Source organism: Chelonia mydas, chromosome 12 (genome assembly GCF_015237465.2).
Source record: "Chelonia mydas isolate rCheMyd1 chromosome 12, rCheMyd1.pri.v2, whole genome shotgun sequence".
In the NCBI taxonomy this organism is placed as follows: Eukaryota; Metazoa; Chordata; order Testudines; family Cheloniidae; genus Chelonia; species Chelonia mydas.
The window spans coordinates 14,571,276-14,578,371 of NC_051252.2; positions in this window are offsets into that span (position 1 = coordinate 14,571,276).

Genomic DNA, 7,096 nt, shown 5'->3' on the forward strand with positions numbered 1-7,096 from the left:
CCTAGGTTGGCATTCTATTCCAGAATAAAAGTGACTTTATTGTGGAATAATTACTGTAAGTAGTAGTAATTATTCTGCTATAGCTGTGATGGTCTATTTCCTTGTGGACACAGGCCCTTATAGACCTACATTGTTTCTGTTTTTAAAAAACAAAGAAAACCTGTTGGCAAATGATGAAGTTTTAATGGTGACCAGTGATTTCTTTTAAAAGATACTATCTAGTTTTACACTACTCAAAGGTAACCTGGCTGTGGACTATGTTACAGATCTGATACCTTTACTACTATGAGTAGTCCCAATGAAGTCAACTGGGCCACTCTGTAAATAACTGCTTGCCAATGTGAGTAAGGAGTTTGTCTCACCATGCCCAAGTTGAGAATCTATGGATGTCTTACTTTCCAACATAGGCAGTTCTGGATGTGACATTGAAGAGGCAATTAAGTTGAGTATATGTGACAGTCTCCATATGGTCTTCATGTTTAGGCCAAAACTGCAAAAACATTTTTGAATCAGTTCAGTTCATTGCCAGCTTGTTTGATTTGTAGAAAGAATGAATTACATAATCTTCTATCCTGTTTTTAATATTCTCATGACAAGAAGCATCTGTAGCTTGCTTGCTACTATGCATTGTTAAACTTGGTTAGGTGTCATGGGAATAGTAATTGCTGCTAAAATGTTGGATCATATTTTAAAGCCAGTGGAAATCTCCAGCTTTTTATTTCTGGCCATGTGTAGCCAACTGCTGAATTAAATTAAGAACAGAGGGTCAGATTTTATGTGTGTGTTTGTCTATATAAAAGATATGGATGTTTACTTGAAATATTCCCAACTTTATTTTATTGTAAATAGAAGAATAGGGACGAGAGGAGTGAATGATTATTTATAGGATTACATTACATTTCACAAAGGCATTGGTATGCTCTGAAGAATTCATAATTTTGTTAAAATATTTGGTAAAACCTCTTTTTAGCCATGTTTTCAAATGGACCGAATTTATAATTGTCTACTTCAATAGAGTTAGATCCTGATTATGCCAAATTATTTCTGCTTCTATATTATAACTGCTTCTGTTGTAACTTTAAATGTAAGATTGGTGCAAAGATAATAGAACATAATTGAAAGCAACAGTTCCTCTTATTTCAATTCACTTAATATGTAGCCCATATAGATAAATGTTCCCAGTGAAGGTGACTAGCAGAAACTAGTATGGTTTAAAAAAAATCATTATTAGGCTTTTTCAAAGCCAAACCTAATCTGTGGAATAAAATAAAATGATCTATCAAACTTTGTGAAAAGATCTAAAACATTTATCTGTGATATAAGGTAATATAGCGTTAACTAGATATAGTAAAATTAATTTTATATCTCGTTGCCAGACGCTGCTATAATAGTGTTTATGTAGGGAATAACAGCACTTCAAGTGTACAGTCATAAAGATCTACAGTGCGCACTTCTGTGGTAGAGAAGGCACAGGGCATTTTGGTCCTTTGCTTCACAATGTACCCAAGGCATGTGTGTACAACTTTACGGACACACACCCTGTTGTGTGGTTTTCCTTAAATAAACACTGCAGTATAGCGTCACCTGGCAGCACCAGTGTAGTTAAGGGCCTACGCCAGTCATGTTTCTATTATAAAACTCTTTTTAACAAGTATTTAACTGAACTGTTTTTATTTACGCTAGGCTGAAACTTGGCAAATAAGTTTTCAGACTTTATACATTTTTTTTTTTATAAACAAGTAAATCTGAAGAGTCATTGTTCAGACTCAGCACTAAAAAAAAATCCCATTTTCTGGCTTCAGAATGTTTTCTAAATCATGCTCTTATGTAAAGAATGGGGTTTTTAAGCAAAAATGTATACATGCTGTGGACAGGTACTTTCTGCAATTAGAAAAAACAAAGACCCAAGGGCCAGATCCTCAGCTGGCGTAAATCACAATTAAGGGAGCTATGTAGATCTTTACCAGCTAAGACTCTGCCCCCAAGTGATTTATATCTCAATTTCTAAAAGGACCAAAATGCTGTACTGTGTTCATAAACCCGGGAAAACAGCTATATTTGTTTTGTTTACATTTATAAAAGCATGCACCATTTACAACAGTATAAATATTAAGGACAAGATTGAATTTCAGATGGTGTAAATCGGGGTAGCTCTGCTGAAGTCAGTGGACCTACACTAGGTGAAAATCTGGTTCCAAGTGCCTAATCTAAAGACTGTTAAAGTCAGTGGAAAGAGTCTCATTGGTTTCAGTGGGCTTTGGATAATGCCCTATTTAATCTGAAACGTTTTACAGAAAACTGCCAACAAATGGCTGTACATAATGCGTCAAAGCTGGGCTACCACTTTAGCCCCAGTGAGCACAGGCTGTCATGCCGTGCTCTCAAAAGTGGCCCACCTAATTCTTTAGGTAGGTAAACTTTCTGTAGTTTCTGTAGGCAAGTGAGGCACCAGTAGCATAGATTCTTTGAGGGCTGGGGCTCTGCATCCCTCTTATACTTTGTAGAGGCTCTGCAATTCCCTTTGGAAGTAGATTGTTGGCTGGCCATCCTTTATATAAAATAAAATACGGAATATGTGGTGTGGTATGAAAGCTTATATCAGTCTGAGCTTTGTAATGGGTATATTATTCTCAAGTGACTAAGCCATAAGACATCCCAAACAATAGCTCATCATGCCATTGCCATCAGGCATTCTACATATGTCACAGATGTTAGAGAAAAGCTATTCTGGGAATGTTTTAGTGAGTTTTTATAAAATTTATTAGCACTATTTTTCATATCCCTCTGTAAAACCAGGTGCCTTAGTTGCCACAAGTCAAAGTATATTATGCACAGTGGGAGCCATAAAAAACCTCTAAATGTTGTGTGAAAGAACTTCTCAATATTCAACCATGTCATAGCTTTAAAGTCTGATATCTGAAAGCCTTGCGGGTCTAGAAGCTGGGAATCTCTCCTTTACAATGGTATAAAACTCCCTTATCTATCTCTACAGGAGTAGGAGTACAAGATAGCGAACTTTAAAGTCATGACATTTTTAAACATAAAAAAACTGTAAATGATACACAGGTGAATCTAGCCTCTGCTGGTCTTTGGGTGAGTGTTTTGGGGAAAGGGATGGGGGTTGGAGTTGGTAGCATATAGGAAATTCTATTTTAATTCCACTTTTTGGAGGAAAAAAATAAACGTTTCTGTGACCCAGAAAGGGTTAAGTATCCTGCAGGATAAATGACTTCAACCCTTAAAAACATATGGGTAGATAATGTTTGTGATTTTGTGTATTTACGTATATGTTGGTAAAGGTCAACAATGCTTAGGAAATGGGTCCACTTCAAAGTCCCCATGAGTGCCTATTGTTCGTATAAGGACTCCGAGGTGTCAAAGAAGGCCTGAAACTGTATAAAAATGGCTTGGGGCCTGATCCTGTCATCTCAGATCTGCTTGAGGCTTCATGCAGGGGAAGCCTAAGCCATAAGGCTGAGATCCCAGTCCTGACTGGACTGTCCTGAATATAAACATTGGAGTATAACCTATTAACTGTTTGTTTGCATCTACAAAGTTCACCCTCTCTGCTATGAATCTGAATCTCAAGATTGTACTCATATCTGTATGTATATCGATCTTTTAACCAATTCTCTGTTCTTTTAAAATAAATTTTAGTTTAGTTAATAAGAATTGTCTGTAAGCGTGTATTTGGGTAAGATCTGGAATATTCATTAACCTGGGAGGTAGTGTATCCGATCATTTGGGATTGGTAGAACTTTTTTATATGATGAATAAGATTTTCAGTAGTCCTCATCCTATTTGACTTGGGTGTCTAGGTGGAGGCCTGAGGCTGGGTTACTCTAAGGGAACTGTGTTGTTGGCTTATGGGTAACCAGTGAGGTATTATAGAAGCTGTTTTGTGCTGGTTTGATAAATCTAAGTATTGGACTATCCACGAGCTTTGGGGATTGTCTGTCCCATTCTTTGCAGGTCACCCTAATTGAGTGACCTCAGTTGACTCCCCTGGGACTCCAGTCACAGTTTCTATGACAACTTTTTCTCTGCCTGTTTCTATTCAAGTTGATATTGGTTTGATATTTCAAGTTGTTCAGTGTTTTGGAATGTTAGAATAGTTCCAGAGGAGATGAATTAGTGGGCACGGGTGGCAATACTCAGAGGCACATGATAAATGTTCACATGGCTATAGATATGAAGACTGGGTATCTTTCTCAGAGATGTGCTACAGTTCAAACAGAATTATGGGCCTGATGAATAAATTACTGTGTGAGGTTCTTTGGGATCTGTTATGGAGGAGGTCAGATTTAAACAATCATCATACTCTCTTCTTATCTTAAAATGTATGAATATCTCCACAGGTGATGAAAGAGGACATACAGACTAGATACTCCCCCCTCCATCCCATTAGCAGACTTCAGTATATACCTCTCACTCCTCTACTTTACCCTAATACTGGGAGGTCACTTATCTCCCTGCCCTCCAAGCAAAGCATCTGAAATCTTGTGCTAAGCACACAGATGCTATGGAAATGTGGACTTGATCGATAAATAGAGCTTTGTACCATCTGAAAAGGGAGATTCCTGGATTTAAAATGGGGCATACAACACTTTCTTCAGCTCCTAAGAAGTCCCATGTTCTAAGACTTTTGCATCCTGACATGGAGGAACATCCTACACTTCCTGCATGCTCCAATAGTCGATCTTGCAATCTAGGCCCTCATGATCAGTTCTGAATAATAGATATATTTGACAAAATCAAATTTTTTCACAGGCAATTGATAAAGAAACTTAGGGCCGAATTCTTTTAATACATTATTTTTTTGCTAATTATTCCCACAAGTCTAGTAGTAACTCCATTTCTATAGCTCAAATGGCTTAATAGCTTGACGATCTGACCCCAGGACTAGCTAATTTGTACAATAAAGTCTTGCTGATAGATTTTTCCATATGTTTCTGGGCTTTCGCCACTAAACTATGAGAGAGAGAACAAATAAATCAATGTTAGGTTTTATTGGGTGAAATGCTGGCCCTACTGAAGTCAATGGCAAAACTCCCAGCGGGGCCAGGATTTCACCCTATGTATTTGGCTCAGATAACTTATCATATATTCTTGAGTCCTTTAGAAGCTCAAAATGTTATGGCTCAGGTCCTGAATAAAAATGCTAATGTAGCTATAATCGTCTCAAAATTCTTTTTGTATTCTGTCCAAACTTTGTCTTACAAGATGCAAATGCCAATAAAAATATTACACTGGTCCCCTGTGTTATTTAGAGTAGCCTGAAAGTTGTTCTAATTTGCGTGGGCTACCGGTAGCCTAAAGGGACTGTTATGGCATCCAGAGATCACTGGGCTCATTACATCAGCTCTGCACCACCCGAGGATCCTTATGCCACTGGAGAGGTCCTAGTATGGTTGGATAATCTGGCTGTAGGCTGCCCTGTCACATCGGAGAATTATGGCTCATGCACCAAAGGAGTGAGATCAGAATCAAGCCTCATGCTACGTCTATAGGGGAAAATGTTTCAGAGGTGCTAACTTCAGAATCATTCAGGGAGTAGGATGTTTGAGAGTGACTAGTTTTCTACAGCAAATAGCTCATTGGAATATCCTTAAATAAGTATTCAAACCCTTTTTTTTTAAAGTACTTTCGAATACCTTGGTGGAAAAAATATCAAGTAGAGAAAGGAGGACAGCGTGGGTTAATGTCACCTAGGAAGTTCAGGCATTAAAGCACCGTCAAAAGTGTATCAGCATACATTCAGTGGTGTTTCAAACTGGATTTCTGTCTATACAGTTTAAATGAATTGGGATAGCAATAAAACTAAAACCAAAACAAAAAAATCAAAGTAATTTTGGCTCACACTCCCATTGCAAATGTCAAGAAAAAGCAAAACTAATAGACAGGGGGTCATCCAGTCATAAAGCTGGTTAAAGAATATACAGAGAGATAGGAGATCCATGCACATATATGCTTGAAGAATCTGCATAGTTGTTTAATTGAATAAATGCAACGTGGTTTCATTACATTTAGGGCCAGCTGTTAGGCACAGTCAGGATGCCAATATAAAATCAACAAATGTAATCTTGGCCAAGTTTCCCCGCCCCCCCAAAGAGGATATTTGTGCCAACAACATATGCTGTGAAAGGTCTTGAGCATAGTCCTGTTACCACTGCAGGATACATAATTATATGCATTAACCTAAATATGGAAAAATCGTAACAAATAAGGGAGGCTTGGCAGATATTTTGGTTGCACGTTTGGTATTTGGCATCACACACTGTCCTGTTTAATTCCCATTGCTGCTACTTAGTGTTTCCTTTAATTGTGGAGCACATGGCAGCTCTTGTTCTATTTAATTTTCTCATAGCTGGTCTCGCATTTTGGCTACAAGCACAGTACATGAAAAAGCACATAAGTATAGATTATACTGTACTGCACCCCAAGGGGAGAGTGTGTAAAAATAGTCATTTCTGATACATAAAACCCTCTTGCATACAGAAGTTAACCAATATGCTGGAAAAGAAGAGTAAGGCAATTTATTCACAACATTTTTAGTCCCCCAGATTATGGGGTCAATCAACACAGCTAGGAGGTGGGGGCAGGGTGGGTTTATGGTACCTTTCTGCATCCCTGATCCTAGGATTAATCTGGGTTCTCATTTCCCCATCACACCCCCTATTTCCACTCTGTACCACAAAGGATTTTCCCATTACTCAAAAATCCCCAGCTGCCTGTTTAAGATTTCCAACCACTTTTTGCTGCAAAGGTCAGGATCTGGCTTGTGTTTGAAGCAAAAGATTAAATACACAGATCAATGCTTTATTTGAATTTAAATCAGTTGCATTATTATTATTTATTATTTTTATTTATTTATTATGAAAGGGATATTTTTGTATCCCCTTTGTGTCAGGGGACTAAAATATACTAATACTTTGCATATGCATGGCACCTTTCTCCCAAAGAGCTCTAAGTGGTTTATAAACATTAACAAATCTCTCTCAACCTCTGTGAGGTACAGTGGGACGGTAGGTATGTCCATTTAATTATTTATTTTTTACATTCAGTGATTATGTATGTCCCAAGGAATGCCATTTTT